The 17,834-nt window shown below is 44.4% G+C and overlaps 1 protein-coding gene across 1 annotated transcript in view; it reads left to right on the top strand.

The window, feature by feature from the left end:
- SPON1 (spondin 1) overlaps positions 1-17,834 on the top strand; it is a 343,817-nt gene that overhangs the window by 269,865 nt on the left and 56,118 nt on the right.

Genomic DNA, 17,834 nt, shown 5'->3' with positions numbered 1-17,834 from the left:
CAATGTGGGCATTAACTTGGTGCCCATAGTTCTAGAGGAGACAGGACCTTTTCCCACTCAAGACAGTGATCCAATGTAGCCTCATTGTGAAAGAAGATTGGGTAGTGTGATGTTATATATCCATTTTTTTATAATTACATTTCTTGCTTTATATTCACCAGCGGTCACTAAATGGCTGTACCACTGCCACAGCTAGGTGTCCTCTCCTGGGCTGAGGGGTGGGAACTGCCCAAGTCAACAAGCAGGTGATTACCCGGCTTGTTAATATGAAAAGACTCCCACTCTCTGTCCTGATTTGCAGAGGAAGTTTTTTCATACTAACAACCGTTACAATAGAAACTTAAGGTGGGTGGGATATGTTAGGCAGCAAATGAACATGTAAAATTGGGCAAGTACGATTTTAGAGACTTTGGCCTCGTACACACGTCCGAGAATCTCGTCAGAAAAAAAACGTTGTTTTCACTGACGAGTAGGGTTGTCCCGATACCGATACTAGTATCGGTATCGGGACCGATTCCGAGTTTCTTCGGCGGTAGTCAGACGCCGATACCCCGCCCCGATACACAAATAGAATACTTAACCCCCCCGCGCCGCGCCGCCGCCACCGCCGCCCGCCGCCACCGGAGCCGCAATTCGCCGCTGCGATCCGCCGCCGTTACACCGCTGACTGTGTAATACGGGCGGGAACATTACAGCTTTGAATAGCTGTAATGATTTGCGCCACGCATAGACACTCCCCCTTGCTCGGGTGAACTGTCCAATCCCGAGCGAGGGGGAGTGTCTATACACGCAGCGTGGCGCCAATCAAAGGCTATTCAAAGCTGTAATGTTCCTGGCCGGCCGTAGTACACAGTCGGCGGTAGCAGGTAAGCGGGCCATGGCTGCATATGGGGGGAGACACACACGGCTGGATGGGGGGAGACACACACGGCTGGATGGGGGGGAGACACACACGGCTGGATGGGGGGAGACACACACGGCTGGATGGGGGGAGACACACACGGCTGGATGGGGGGAGACACACACGGCTGGATGGGGGGAGACACACACGGCTGGATGGGGGGAGACACACACGGCTGGATGAGGGGAGACACACACGGCTGGATGGGGGGAGACACACACGGCTGGATGGGGGGAGACACACACGGCTGGATGGGGGGAGACACACACGGCTGGATGGGGGGAGACACACACGGCTGGATGAGGGGAGACACACACGGCTGGATGGGGGGAGACACACACGGCTGGATGGGGGGAGACACACACGGCTGGATGGGGGGAGACACACACGGCTGGATGGGGGGAGACACACACGGCTGGATGGGGGGAGACACACACGGCTGGATGGGGGGAGACACACACGGCTGGATGGGGGGAGACACACACGGCTGGATGAGGGGAGACACACACGGCTGGATGAGGGGAGACACACATGGCTGGATGGGGGAGACACGGCTGCATGGGGGGGTGACACACACGGCTGGATGGGGGGAGACACGGCTGCATGGGGGGTGACACACACGGCTGGATGGGGGGAGACACGGCTGCATGGGGGGTGACACACACGGCTGGATGGGGGGAGACACGGCTGCATGGGGGGTGACAATGGCTGCATGGGGGGTGACAATGGCTGCATGGGGGGTGACAATGGCTGCATGGGGGGATACATTGCTGGATGGGGGGTGACAATGGCTGGATGGGGGGATACATTGCTGCATGGGGGGTGACAATGGCTGCATGGGGGGTGACAATGGCTGCATGGGGGGTGACAATGGCTGCATGGGGGGTGACAATGGCTGCATGGGGGGTGACAATGGCTGCATGGGGGGAGACAATGGCTGGATGGGGGGTGACAATGGCTGGATGGGGGATACATTGCTGCATGGGGGGTGACAATGGCTGCATGGGGGGTGACAATGGCTGCATGGGGGGTGACAATGGCTGCATGGGGGGTGACAATGGCTGGATGGGGGGTGACAATGGCTGGATGGGGGGATACATTGCTGCATGGGGGGAGACAATGGCTGGATGGGGGGATACATGGCTGCATGGGGGGAGACAATGGCTGGATGGGGGGAGACAATGGCTGGATGGGGGGATACATGGCTGCATGGGGGGAGACAATGGCTGGATGGGGGGATACATGGCTGCATGGGGGGAGACAATGGCTGGATGGGGGGAGACAATGGCTGGATGGGGGGATACATGGCTGCATCTGTGGGGGGACATGGCTGCATTTGGGGACACATTTTAAAAAAAGTATCGGTATTCGGTATCGGCGACTACTTGAAAAAAAGTATCGGTACTCGTACTCTGTCCTAAAAAAGTGGTATCGGGACAACCCTACTGACGAGATTCTTGGCAAGAAACTCTTGCCGCCGGAGTGTATTGACTGTTATTTCAAAAGAACCGCGGTTCTCTTGAAAGGAAAGAACGCAGTGACGTCATCGCGTATGACGAGCATGCGCTTGTCACATTCAATGCCGTCGCCGCCATCTTGCTTCACCCTACCTATGCCGTGGAAGCTTCCGCGCATGCGTCAAAGTCATTTCGAGCATGCGCAGGTTTCCACGGTGAAAGGTAAGTATACACACGCTCGGGTTTCTCGTCTGGAAACAGGCTGACAAGAATCTTGATGAGAAAAAAGAGAGCAGGATCTCTTTTTTTCTCGTCGAAATTCTGGCCAGATTTCCTGACGAGAAACCTGAATGCCTCGTACACATGAACGGGAATCTCGACAAGAATCAGTTTTCTTGCTGGTTTTTGCAGGGAAACCCGGTCGTGTGTACAAGGCCCAAATTGTAATGACTACACGACTGGGTCAGAGCAACTCCAAAACTGCAGCTTTTGTGGGATGTCCCCAGTCTGCAGTGGTCAGAACCTACCAAAAGTGGTTCAAGGATGAAATCCAGGGAATCTGTAACAGGGGCATGGGTGACCAAGGCTCATTGATGCACGTGGGTAGTGAAGGCTGGTTTGTGTAGTCTGATCCAATAGAAGAGATACTGTAGCTCAGATTCTTGAAAATGTTAATGCTGGTTCCAATATAAAGGTTTCAGAATACATTATAGCTTGTGTATCTGGCTGAGTAGCGGCAGATCGGTCAGGGTATTAGACCATGGAGCAATGAAAGAAGGTGGCCTGGTCTGATGAATCACTTTTTCTTTTACATCATGTGGATGGCAGGGTGGGAATCACTTACCTGGGGAAGAGATGGCATCAGGATGCACTATGGGAAGTCTGATCCATGGAGGCCCCAGCTCACAACTTACAAGATTTAAAGGATTTTCTACTGATGGCTTGGTGCCAGACACCACATCATACCTTCTGAGGTCTAGTGGAGTTCATGCTTTGAAAAGTTAGGGCAAAAGGGGCAGTATTAGGTGGGTGTTCATTACATTATGGTTGATCCGTGTATATTGCCATTACCATTAACTCCTATGGTACTGCATAGTTCCCAACATTTTGAAATGGAAAAGAGGGAACATTTTTTAGCACAGGCAATAGAAGAACCGCTGCCACGCCCTCGATCACATGGACTGCAACGAATAAAAATTCAGGATTGATCACTTAAACTTTTATTTTTTTTATTGCTACTTTTTCTATTATATTTCTTATTTTATTGCTGGTTCTTATGTAGCGCCGTCGATTTACGCAGCGCTTTAACTAACCAACACAATAATCTGAAAAGTGATTGAAGAGTTTAGTGCAAACTAAACAACATTGGCAGCAAAATAGTATTTTTGTTTAACAAATCTCTACACCAGAGCTAACAAAGAGAAGGGATGAAGCTCAGAGAGATTTGGTTTCAAAAGAATGACAATCCTTGGAAGCAGAAGTAGCTGCAGCACAAAGCTTATATTTATTGTTTTCTTACTTTTATAAAATCTCTGTGCTGCAACCTCTTATGATTTTTGTTTCAAGTGTTTTCTGGGATCAATGCTGAGTGCAAATACCTTGATAGTGAACTTTTGGTGCTGATTACCCCTTCTTCTGTATGTGTATATACTGTATATCAGTGGTCATCAACCCTGTCCTCAGGGCCCACTAACAGGCCAGGTTTTCACGATAACTGAAATACATCACAGGTGATATAATTTGCTGCTCAGTGATTGCAGTATTCTAGTCTTTATCTCCCCATGGTAATACCTTTAACCTGGCCTGTTAGTGGGCCCTGAGGACAGGGTTGATGGTCACTGCTGTATATGACTGTGAGGCCTCGTACACACCGCCGAGTTTCTCAGAGCTTGCTGGGTTTTTTTTTTGCCGAGGAAACCGGTCGTGTGTACACTTTTCGACGAGGAAACCGACGAGGATCTCATCGGGCCAAAAAGAAAGCATGTCTTCTTTTTCCCCGACGGGAATGGGAAAATTGGGCTCGCGAGATCCTCGGCGGCTTCACAAGGAACTCCATGAGCAAAACGATGTGTTTTGCCCGTCGAGTTTCTCGGCCGTGTGCACGAGGCCTCAATCATCTGTCAAAGAAAAAGTATTGTATGTTTTAAGGTTACACCTCCCTTAAAAGGGTGCTAGGTTTAGACAGTTATATTTAGTATGTATTTTAGTAGGTAAATTTAGTTGCCACACTGTAGTCAGTGTTGCTGTAATCATTTTTTTTAGGTAAAAGCATATTTTCTCACTGTACTCAATGAAGCTGCATTCTGCTACTCCGGTCTGCTCAATGTGTTCAGCTGCTGTCAGACTGCTAGCTCCCTCTGCATCTAAAAAGCTTGAGAAGTTTCTGGATGATAGGTGTGGTGCTATGCAGATGGTAGCATGAATATTGATACAGCCCAGGCCTATATATCCCAGAGAGGCAGGCTCTGATGGCAGACTGTATATATTTTGTGAGCATACTAAGATGTGGGTATTTTCCTGGAGAGGATTAGTCAAGCCTGAGGGGCATGCGGCCCTTCCAGGCATTTGTGCCATGTCTGCTGTCATGAGGCCTCTGAGCTGGTATCACTGGTGTAAGGTGTTGCTTGAAAGTAGGAAGGAGGAAACCAGTTGTTCCTGGATTGTCAAGCTGTGAGGTCAACAATACAGTGTACTGTTTGACAGCGGACATTATTAGGTCTGTTGCGGATCTCATATAATCAGGGACCTCCATCCCAGTCCCAGTATATCTCTTCTGGCTGATCCACCGGCTTCTCGATCTTTGGAATAATTTCTCCCTAACCGGGTGAACACCTGTTCCTTATAAATGTTTGTCTCAAACTTGCATTAATTGTATATCCTGATACGCATTTCTTGTTTGACTGGCAACCTCATTGATTGAACCCAGCGTACCGTTTATATTTTCAATTATTTTAAAAAATCGTATCCAATGAAATATTCATTATCCTTTATAATACATGAACTAATTGTCCTTCTCTACACACCCCTGAAGAAGGTTACCCCGAAACGCGTTGTGTGTAAAGAAGGTTCTTCATGTATTTACTTATATGGTGACAATCATTGGAACTGTATATTTTAATTCAATATTTAATTTTTTTGATAAATATGTACAATTGTGAATAAACCTATTTTTTTTTACTCTCAATATCCTGTATATTTTGGAATACTATTAGTGCCTTAAAAGTCCACCCAGAGGAACCTCCTTTTTTCTCTTCTCATATATACTGGATGTGGCACAAGCATACATTTGACATTCACCCCCCTTTCTTCCAAACAAAACTGGCGTCCCTTTTTTCCCACAAATAGAGCTTTCTTTTGGTGGTATTTGATCACCTCTGCGGTTTTTATTTGTTGCGCTATAAACAAAAATAGAGCGACAATTTTGAAAAAAATACAATATTTTTTACTTTTTGCTATAATAAATATCCCCAAAATATATATAAAAAACATATTTTTTCTTCAGTTTAGGCCGATACGTATTATTCTACTTACTTTTGGTAAAAAAAATCGCAATAAGTGTTTGATTGGTTTGCACAAAAGTTATAGCGTTTGCAAAATAGGGGATAGTTTTATGACATTTTTATAAATATTTTTTTTTTACTAGTAATGGTGATTTTTTTCATAACTACGACATTATGGTGGACACTTTGGACACTTTTGACACATTTTTGGGACCATTGTCATTTTCACAGCGAAAAGTGCTATAAAAATGAACTGATTACAGTGGAAATGACAATGGCAGTGAAGTTTTTCCCTATATTAGGGAACAGAAGATCAGTGTCACTGCCACAGAGAAGAACGGGGAAGGTGTGTTTACACTCACCTCTCCCTGTTCTTCAGCTCCTGTGACCGATCGCAGGACACTGGCGGCGGGCGGGTCACACGGGCGCGGTCACGGAGCTTCAGACCGGGTCTCGCGTGACCCACGGCTGGGCTCTTAAAGGCGATGTATAGGTACGTGCCTGTCCCCAGCCATGCCATTCTGCCGACGTATATGTGCAGGAGGTGGTCCTTAAGTGGTTAAACAAAAAAAGAACGACAATTTTGGAAAAAAAACTATATTTTTTACTTTCTGCCGTAAAACATATCCAATGAAAAAATTTAAAAAATCTAATTTCTTCATCAATTTAGCCCAATATGTATTCAGCTACATATTTGTGGTGCAAAAATCCCAGTAAGCGTATATTGATTGATTGTGCAAAAGTTATAGTGTCTACAAACTATGGAATAAATGTATTGAATTTTTTTTTTCCTACTAGTAATGGTGGCGATTGCGAGACTACAATATTGCTGCTGCCAAATTGGACACCTAACTGCCACTTTTGCCACTTTTTGGGGACCAGTGACACTAATACAGTGATCAGTGCTAAAAATATGCACTGTAACTGTACTAGTGACACTGGCTGGGAAGGGGCAATCAAAGGGTTAACTGTGCGCCTAGCTTGTGTTGTACTACTGTGGGGGAGGTACTTTGACTAGAGGAAGGCCTGCTTTGCAGGAACCCAGGATCAATGCCTTCCCTAGGGACGGAACGACGATCTGCCTTGTTTACATAGGCAGATTGCTGTTCTGCCTGTGTACAGAATGATCAGCAGGTGCCGCCAGACAACGAGTCTGCTGGACCTGCTGATCAGCACTCACGTCTGATACCCGGAAGTGCAGGATCATGTGTATATATATATATATATATATATATATATATATACTGTGTGTATATATATATGTGATCCTGATCTGCGCAGTGCGGCCGCCCTGTAGCAGTAAGAGTGCTATAGGGTGTGCAGCGACTGGTTAAATGGAAACAACTGATATTTTTAATGATTGCCAAACAATTACTAAAAATTAGGAAATAAATTAAAATAAAAAGAGTTTTTGCAGTGGCCAATTTACCATACATGTTAAGTTATGATTGTAATGAAGGAACTTGTGAGGACACTGCTGGCGGTTGGGTAATTGCAAAGAGAAAGATGTTGTTTTTTTTCCGGGTGACCAGATGTTGATTTTTATACCTTATATATTTATTGCCAAGTTTGTCTTCTTGTATAGGAACAAAGCAGTAGATGCGATTGGCTTGCTTTCATTCCAAGGAATGTCTATGGGCAGTTCAGACAATTGGGTTTTATTAAAAAATGTGTCAGTGTCCTTGATCTCACATAGCGAGCTTTCCACATAAACTGCCTGAGCTACAGATAAGGGTAGAATAGCTTTAGACAGCTCTATGGGTGAGATATTCTTTTAAACATTGAATAACCTAGCAAAATAACAAAAACATCAGCATTTATTAAAGAACCATTATCACAAAACCTATTCTATTTATTTTCTTTTATATTTCACACACCTTTATGCTTTCCTTTACATTCACATGCAGGCCAAGCTATCCATCAAAAGTGACAATAAGTTTGTCCCAACAACCTTTAGTTCTGTGGTAGGCATAGCTGTGCGCAGCTTATTGCATTAGGGTGTGCACCCCAAAGATTAAACACATGTGTGTGTATGTGTGTGTATCTATATACACTATATTACAAAAAGTATTGAGACACCTGCCTTTACACACACACATTAAATTTAATGGCATCCCGGTCTTAGTCCGTAGAGTTCAATATTGCGTTGGCCCACCCTTTGCAGCTATAACAGCTTGGGATTTGGGGATTTGTTCTAGAAGAGGTGATATGGTAGCCGCTTAACCACTTAAGCCCCGGACCAATATGCTGCCTAAAGACCCAAGGGGTTTTTACAGTTCGGGACTGCGTCGCTTTAACAGACAATTGCGCGGTCGTGCGACGTGGCTCCCAAACAAAATTGGCGTCATTTTTTCCCCACAAATAGAGCTTTCTTTTGGTGGTATTTGATCACCTCTGCGGTTTTTATTTTTTGCGCTATAAACAAAAATAGAGCGACAATTTTGAAAAAAATGCAATATTTTTTACTTTTTGCTATAATAAATATCCCCCAAAAACATATATAAAATTTTTTTCCCCTCAGTTTAGGCCGATATGTATTCTTCTACCTATTTTTGGTAAAAAAAATCGCATTAATCGTTTATCGGTTGGTTTGCGCAAAATTTATAGCGTTTACAAAATAGGGGATAGTTTTATTGCATTTTTTTTTTTTTTTTACTACTAATGGCGGCGATCAGCGATTTTTTTCGTGACTGCGACATTATGGCGGACACTTCGGACAATTTTGACACATTTTTGGGACCATTGTCATTTTCACAGCAAAAAATGCATTTAAATTGCATTCTTTATTGTGAAAATGACAGTTGCAGTTTGGGAGTTTAACACAGGGGGCGCTGTAAAATTTAGGGTTCACTTTGTGTGTGTTTACAACTGTAGGGGGGTGTGGCTGTAGGACTGACATCATCGATCGAGTCTCCCTAATAAAAGTGATCACTCGATTGATGCGCCTCCATAGTGAAGCACGGGGAAGCCATGTTTACATACGGCTCTCCCCGTTCTTCAGCCCTGGGGAGCGATCGCGACGGGGCGGCTATAAACGGATCGCTCCCCGAGGCTTACCAACCGCCGCATGTACCGGGGGGGGGGTCCCGATCGGACCCCCCACCCACGTCTAGCAGAGGACGTACAGGTACACCAATGTGCCTGTACGTGCCATTCTGCTGACGTATATTTACATGAGGCGGTCCTTAAGTGGTTAAGGACCAGCCACCATCATTATACTGCGGCAGGTTGACTCTCCTGGGTGGAATCGCTGTAGGTGTACGTTGGATGTACTAAAACCAGAGAGTGCAAAATCTGGTGCAGCTCTGCATAGAAACCAATCAGCTTCCAGGTTTTATTGTCAAAGCTTAATTAAACAAGCTGAAGTTAGAAGCTGATTGGCTACCATGTACAACTTTACCAGATTATGAGTTCTCCAGTAAATCTCCTCCTTTCTGTCTTAAAGTGGTTGTAAAAGCAGAAGCCTTTATGTGCAGCAGCCCCCCTCAGCCCCCCTAATACTTACCTGAGCCCCATCTCTATCCAGAGGTAGTCTGAGACTCTCCCTCCAGATTGGCTGAGACACAGCAAGGGGCGCCACTGGCTCCTGCTGCTGTCAATCGAACACAGTTAGCTAATCAGGAGAGAAAGGGGGCAGGACTAAACCACGGCTCCATGTATGAATGGATACTCTGAGCTGCAACTCGGCTCGGGTGCCCCCATAGCAAGCTGCTTGCTGTGGGGGCACTCAACAGGAGTGAGGGTCAAGGAGCACCAACAAGAGACCTGAGAAAAGGAGGATACGGGCTGTCCTGTGCAAAATCAACTACACAGAGTAGGTAAGTGTATCGTGTTTGTTATTTTAACCGCTTGCCAACCAGCCGCCGCAGTTTTACGGTGGCAGGTCAGCTTGGCTGCGCAAAATCACGTAATATTACGCGATTTTGCATTTCAGCCACTAGGGGCCTGCTCGCCCAGGGCCTGCTCGCCCCTGGTGCCGCGCGTGTGCAATCACCATCGGCCCCCCGTGATCGCTCGTTACAGAGTGTGAAACGGGAGCTGTGTGTGTGTAAAGGGGGAGAAATGACTGTTTGTCTGTTCATACAATGTATGAACAGTGATCTGTCATTTTCCCTAGTCAGTCCCACCCCCCCTTCAGTTAGAACACACCTAGGGAACATAATTAACCCCTTCCTCGCCCCCTAGTGTTAACCCCTTCCCTGCCAGTGGCATTTTTACAGTAACCAATGCATTTTTATAGCACTGATCGCTATAAAAATGCCAATGGTCCCAAAAATGTGTCAAAAGTGTCCGAAGTGTCCGCCATAAGGTCGCAGTACCGATAAAAATCGCAGATCGCCGCCATTACTAGTAAAAAAAAAAGTATTAATAAAAATGCCATAAAACTATCCCCTATTTTGTAGACGCTATAACTTTTGCACAAACCCATCAATAAAAGCTTATTGCGATTTTTTTTTACGTAAAAAATGTAGAAGAATACATATCGGCCTAAACTGAGGAAAAAAATATTTTTTTTATATCTTTTTGGGGGATATTTATTATAGCAAAAAGTAAAAAATATTCATTTTTTTTCAAAATTGACGCTTTATTTTTGTTTATATCGCAAAAAATAAAAACCGCAGAGGTGATCAAATACCACCAAAAGAAAGCTCTATTTGTGGGAAAAAAAAGGCGCCAATTTTGTTTGGGAGCCACGTCGCACGACCGCGCAATTGTCAGTTACAGCGTCGCAGTGCCGAATCGCAAAAAGTTGCCCAGTCATTGACCAGCAAAATGGTCCAGGGCTGAAGTGGTTAATAGACTTTACAATCACTTTAAGGTGACAATGCTGTTCTTCCATAGACAAGGGGGTACTGGTAGGATAACCAAGTAAAAATAAAGTTAAAAAAAGGACTGGTAAGCTGCGGTGTGACTTATCCCTCTTACAACCACAGAATGTTGCCATGCATTATACATCTGTGCCTTAGGGAAGCCAAGCAGTTGAAACAAACCTATTACAATGAAGGACTATTTAGGAATAAACAATTTACAACCAACAGGGACAAAAATGGTCTGCCCAGACCACCACATGCATTTTTAATCTGTCACCTCGAAGCAGGTTTATGGTCTCAGTGGCCAACAAGTCAGCAAGAAGATTAGACTTGGAATTAATTTGCCTGGGCACAGGAGAGTTTTGTATGTTTTGCACAAGATAATTGTTTGTTAAGAGTGGATAGTCTTTATTGGCTATCAATGTTCTCATCTCACGCGGGAAGAATACAGCATTATTGATCAGTTGCAAAGGATGAGGAGGAAGCGTTTGTGTTTAGTGTAATTGGTACATGAATCCTCCATGTTCTCTGATATATTATTTTCATCATAAGGAGATTTTTTTTTCTCTGATGCAAAGCTAAGAGCTCAAAAGTTCATTGTTATTGTAGGAGTTCCACTCTGGAATTTTCTATCCTGCAAGTTGCTACAAGAACGATCAGGATTAGCGATGAGCGTGGGCGTGTTCAGACTAGGGTCAGAACTCCCCACCAGGATGCTCCCACCTCTATGGGCCATTTGTTTGCAGCTGGGGCATTCCCCGCAACCACACGTACAGTATACAAGGGGTGTGTATACTTGTGGCTAACCTAGAATGCCCCAGCCACAGATGATTGCCCTGTAGAGGTGGCAGCTTCCCAGGAGATTTGGATCATGGTAGAAATATACCCAAGCTCATTACATACTTATTGACAAGTGTATTCTTAGAAAAGTTGAAATAGTTTAAAGTGATACTTCAGCCAATACATTTTCTTTTATTTGAGCCGGTTCACACTGGTCCTACATGCGGTCCGACTTCCAGAGCACAAGTCGCAGGACATGTCAAAATCAATGGTTTCCTATGACAGCCATCTTAACTGGTCGGACTTGTGTCGGTCTGACTTTAAAAATGCTTCCCGCACTACTTTTGTCCGACTTGGGCACAATTTCAGCCAATTGATTTGAATGTAAGTTGCATTCAAGTCAGATCATCATTTTAACTGATCCGACTTGTGGCATGAGACTTGTGCTCTAAAGATCCTGAATGGGAACCCCACACCATTTTATTTTTTTAAACGGCATGGGGTCCCCCCTAAAATCCATACCAGACCCTTATCCAAGCATGCAGCCTGGTAGGCCCCTGCACACAGACCCCCACAACCACCAGCCAGGATTGTGGGGAAGAGACCCTTGTCCCAATTAACATGGGGACCACCCCCCCATGTTGAGGGCATGTGGCCTGGTATGGTTTGGGGGGAAACGCTTGCTCACCTCCTTTACTGACCTGCCAAGCTGCTTGTTCGGATAAGGGTCTGGTATGGATTTTGGGTATGAATTTTTGCATACCAGACTCAAAGTCAGATTAAAGTCGCTTGGAAGTCAGACATGAAGTCACAGGGCAACGTCGGATCAGAAGTCCTGAAACTTATGTCGGAACAGTGTGAACATAGCCCTTTAAGTATAATGGGAATGTTGGAGCCTTAACACTCAACCTGCAGCCCTCCGCTGCATGTGGCCTTTGGCACTTATTGTGCAGCCCCCAGGGCACCTGCGGACTATATTTTGTGTTTTCATTACTCATGTGCTTACTCAGTAAAGGACAAATCTTCTTTAAACTAGATACCAGTAGTAAAATGTGTTCTCCACTGTGACCCAGCTCAGCCAGACTGCATTTGACCCTCCCAGCTGAGGACCCTAACTAAGTATTCTACCATTAACATGCCAGAGTCTACCCAACAGTGAATTCATTTTTCATACCTTACACTGCCAAGGGTTAACAAGCAGGACATAGCTATATGCAAGTCTGAATAAATAGCTTTATACCCCCCCCCCCCGAGCCCCCGTTTTACTTACCTCACCGTTCGAAATTCCCGGGCGCGTGCTTGTCATCCTGTTCGGTTCCCAGCCTGGCCGTTGATTGGCTAGGCTGGGCGGATTGATAGCAGCGCAGCCATTGGCTGGCGCTGCTGTCAATCACAGCGGATGACACGGCGCGCCGGGGGGCCGAGTGATACAGTCGGCGGCTATGGCCGCCGCTGTATCACGGGAGCATGCTCGCAAAAGCTTTCCACCATGCGAGGGAGCTCACATGAATGTAGAAAGCTTTTGCGAGGAGGAGCCGAGACAGCCGCCGAGAGACCCCAGAAGACAGGATTCAGGGCCACTCTGTGCAAAACGAGCTGCACAGTGGAGGTAAGTATAACGTGTTTGTTATTTTTTTTTTTTTATATTTCTGCCTTTAGTGTTCCTTTAAAGAGGTATGGTCTCCGTCCGTGGGTTAGAACACAGGATCCAGAAGCCCCAGGAATGAATCATCCAAACGTGGGATCGCTACCTCCTTATGCTGTTGCTGGGAAGAAGCTGGATGCATTGCTTGAAAGCAGAAAATAAGGGATCCAAAGTAGGACCAGAGGAGGGCTGGAGCTCTCCTACAGTTGCAGGAGAGGTGCAAGGGCCACATGAAATGGCCTGGAGGGCCAGATTTGGCTCACAAGCCTTGTGTTTGACACCCTGTGCAGGAGCAACACAACAATGACTAGTGGATGGCAGGCAGCATTGTTTTTATGTTTTACTACTAAGTGTCCTAATGTTAAAAGTCAGCACCTACAGTATTTGTAGATGCTGACTTTTTTTTTTTTTTGAAGGAGCCTGGAGCTGCACTTTAACAAACGGGTTCTATGTCCCTGACCTACCACTCACTCCAGGCATGACTTATAAAAGTCCCACACCAAGATGGCCGCAGAAGGTCATCAGAAGCTGCTGTGTACAATCAGACAGCTGGTTCCTTTGAGACACCAACGAAGTCCATGAAAGTCCATGAAAGCACAATGCCACCTATTGGATAGCGAAAACCTTACATGGCATTTACACCGATGAGGGTTCATAGAAACGTCATGATAGAATTTATTGATGTGTCCAGAGTATGTACGATACTTGTTTTAGCCTACAACAAAAGTATTGTGTTCTAAATAAACTGGTTTCAGTTGCTAGGGCTGGCTTAGCATTCATCCGCTCTGGTGCATTGTATGCTGTGTTAAGACAGCCCTTTTATTTGAACCGGCTGCCAACACACCAAGACAGATGAAAAACCATACCTGTGTACTGTCTTTCGACGCAGTGTGCCACAATTCACAGTAATGAGTTACCATACATTGCAGTGCCATATATTAATGGCGTTACCGTAATGCAGTGTTGTGAGGGGACTCAAAGTAACCAAAGTAAAAACATTTATTTTATACATTGATACATTCTGTCTACAAAACCTTTAGGTCACCTGTCTAAATATTACATACCTGGGGAAATTGTTATTCGTGTTTCAGCGTTTAGTATATTGGCTCTAGGAATAATCATACTATGTGTGGGCTTTTTAATATATTTTTTTTAAGTTGAAATGAAAGGGAAGTGTTTAGACAAGTTGAAAGCATTTTGATTTCTTAAGACTTTTAGTGTGGGTGGTAGAATTGTAAAAAAATTTACAGCACGGTAAAATAAAAAAAAAGTAAAAATAAATCATATTAGGTAATTATTGTATTTTAGATTGTCATTTGAATTGCATTGGAAAAAGAAGCAAATATGTGTGCGGCACCAATGAAAGAAAATATTTCCAAATATAATTGAAAATTAGAAATTAAAATTCATGGTACTTGACTGAAGTAATTATGCAATAATATACACTCTACTATAACCTATATAACTATTGCATATATGTATTAATTTGTATAGCCCTATAATTAGCTAGTCTATCAAGAGTATGCTAGGCCTAATGATATAATGTTATGTATGAAGACAGACACATCTTCTTAGTAAAACAATTTAATTTATTTCCCAAGAAAGTAGAAATATTCACACACCACATAGCAGATATCTACAGAGCATATAACAACAACAACACAACACCACAGATACTTAACACATCCTCTAGACTCCTTGTTGGCTGGTCTCAGATGTTAAAGAGGGCTCTCTGTTTGAAACAGCCCTTTTTTAAGAACCTCAGTCATGCCTCATCCAAACCCCCCCCCCCCCATTGCCAGCCCCACTCGATTTTGGACGAGTCAGTGTTCACAGGGCAATCTTATTATATTACTGACCGTCTTGCCGTAATTGGCCTCTGGGGGCAGCATTACCCATATAATCTCCAGGAGTTTGCTGGTCCTTGATTTTTGTCATCAATCATCCTGGCAGCCAGGCTCTCTTTGAAGCTTGCTTGCAGAGTTATCAGGAATTCTCATAGTCAGATCAGAGTCTGTATTGTCATGCAAAGTTAGAGGCTTAATTGGCTATATTCCAACTTGGGGGGAGGCATCCTGTCCTCCAGGGGGTGAGAATATATTTATCCTTTCAAACCACGGAACTGCAAGTATCAGCCTGGCCGATCGTTGGGAATAAAACAGATATGTAGAAAATCCAGAAATTATATTAACTCATGTTGCCATCCAACAGTGACAAATGTGATTGTGTGTGTTTTGCCCGGTGGGTTGGAACTAAGGAGTGGTGCTTGGAGGTTGTTAGGGGGTGGAACTAAGGAGCGGTGCTTGGAGGTGGGTAGGGGGTGGAACTAAGGAGTGGTGCTTGGAGGTGGGTAGGGGGGTGGAACTAAGGAGTGGTGCTTGGAGGTGGGTAGGGGTTGGAACTAAGGAGCGATGCTTGGAGGTGGGTAGGGGGTGGAACCAAGGAATGGTGCTCAGAAGTGGGTAGGGGGCGGACACAAGGGGTGACTCGGAAAGGGAGGTACCTTCACCTATTCTTTAAGAGAAATAAGTGTGCAGGTGTGTTGGGATGAATAGCTTCTTTAGAATGAATTACAACCCGGAAGACCCTATGTAAAACCTCTGCCTATATTTCAAGGGGGCTCCATAGGGATTGCTTTTGAGACAAACACGGTACTTGCAGGCCCTACACTTTTTAGGCCAGTTTTTTTTTTTTTACAGCTCTTTAGGCCAAGCTTTACTTTAAAGCATCATGAGTCAGAATACTTAGCCATTAGTATAGGATGAATAATATACAAGTAAAAGTTTTTTGGATCACAGCATTGCATAAAGTCTTTCAACTCTGTAGCAATAATTAGAGTTTAATAACATATATATTCTGACAAGTGATGAAAGATGGGTCTGTTACCTTTGCCTACCCTCTCCAAGTACGCGATGTTCCACAATAACCTACATTACACTTGTCTACAAAGATAAGTGTGTTTTAGATTCATTGCACTCCAGTGAGCTTGTTTTTAATTTATTTCTTGGCCTTCATAAATATTTGTTCCCTGCTGTGTAATTAAAGCTTTGCCGCGCGCCTTCACTTGTTTAACGCAGTCTTCTCACCAGGCACATTTCAGTGGCATGGTGTCACCATCCCAATTATCATTTTGTGAAGAGACTAGACAAGTCTGAGAGTCAGTCTCTCCAAAAGTGACAGTTGGATCAGCCATGGCTTCTTGTACTCATTGCTGACTTCACTGGCAAGTCTTTCCTGACACCTTCTACAACTATTACAAAGCCAAGAACAGAATCTCACCCCTCATGCTCCATTCTCAAAAATGATACATAAGAGGAGAATGTGATTGCAAGAATTTGGCTTTTTTGCAGTGGCACCACTGGGAATATACTGTGGGTGTAGCTATGGGGTGTTGGGTAGTGTCCGAGAAGTCCAAAAGGCAGACAATTGGCTACCTTTCTTGTATTCAACCATTACCCCTTCACTGAGTATAATCACTTAAGCCCCTGACCATTTTGCTGGCCAAAGACTAGAGCACTTTTTGCGCCACTGGCTTCCAAACAAAATTTACGTCCTTTTTTTCCCACAAATAGAGCTTTCTTTTGGTGGTATTTGATCACCTCTGCGTTTTAGATTTTTTTAAACAAAAATAAAGCAACGATTTTGAAAAAAAATCTATATTTTTTACTTTTTACTATTATAAATATCCCCAAAAAATCTATAAAAAAAGTTTAGGTCGATATTCTATACATTTTTGGTAAAAAAAAAACTATGCAATAATATACAATATACTATATAACCTATATAACTATTGCATATATGTATTAATTTGTATAGCCCTATAATTAGCTAGTCTATTAAGAGTATGCTAGGCCTAATGATATAATGTTAGCTATGAAGACAGACACATCTTCTTAGTAAAACTTCCAAATGTGCTTCTGGAAGAACGGTCAAACATTCCCATTGAGACACTCCTAAACCTTGTGGACGGCCTTCCCAGAAGCGTTTAAACTGTTATAGCTGCAAAAGGGGTGGGTCAACTCAATGTTAAACCCTACGAACTAGGGCTGGGATGCCATTAAAGTTCATGTGCGTGTAAAGGCAGGTGTCCCAATACTTTTGGTAATATAGCGTATTTGCTTATAAGAAAAATACTTAGGCAGCTAACAAGTCACCGAGCACTTGAGACCTACAGAATGTTATTCAAAAAATGTTCTTTTCATGTGAGGGATGTTATACCACTGATGACAGATGTGGAATTGTGTCCACTGACAAGCTTCAGGGTTAAAGCCCTGGTTCACACTGGGTACGATTTGGAACGATTTGAGATGCGATTTGACATGTCAAATCGCATCTCAAATCGGCGGCAATTGTCGGCAATGGCACTGTCCTAATCAGTGCGACGCCGCATCTGCGATTTCAAAAAGTAGTTCCTGTATTGCGGCCGAAATCGCGGCAAAATCGCAGCCGCGAAATTTTGAATTCGCAGCAGTGTGAACCTAGGCAAAATGTTATAATCCTAAGCAAAGCTGATTTACATTCCCAAGGGTTATAAAACGAACGTTATGTGCAGGGACCCAAGTTTAGAGGTGAAGAGCTGTGATGGTGGGAGAGGTGGAGATGGGTCCCCAACTAGCACCAGTGTCATGAGTGTGGCAGCACTCCAATACCAATCTTAGTATCCTCACTCGATATATACTTTGGCCCGGATTCACGTAGGAGATACGCCATCGTATCTCTGAGTCTGAGCCGTCTTATCTT

Source organism: Rana temporaria, chromosome 11 (assembly GCF_905171775.1).
Source record: "Rana temporaria chromosome 11, aRanTem1.1, whole genome shotgun sequence".
In the NCBI taxonomy this organism is placed as follows: domain Eukaryota; kingdom Metazoa; phylum Chordata; class Amphibia; order Anura; family Ranidae; genus Rana; species Rana temporaria.
Note: the sequence above shows the minus strand (reverse complement) of the source record. Positions and strands in the feature narration are given on the sequence as shown.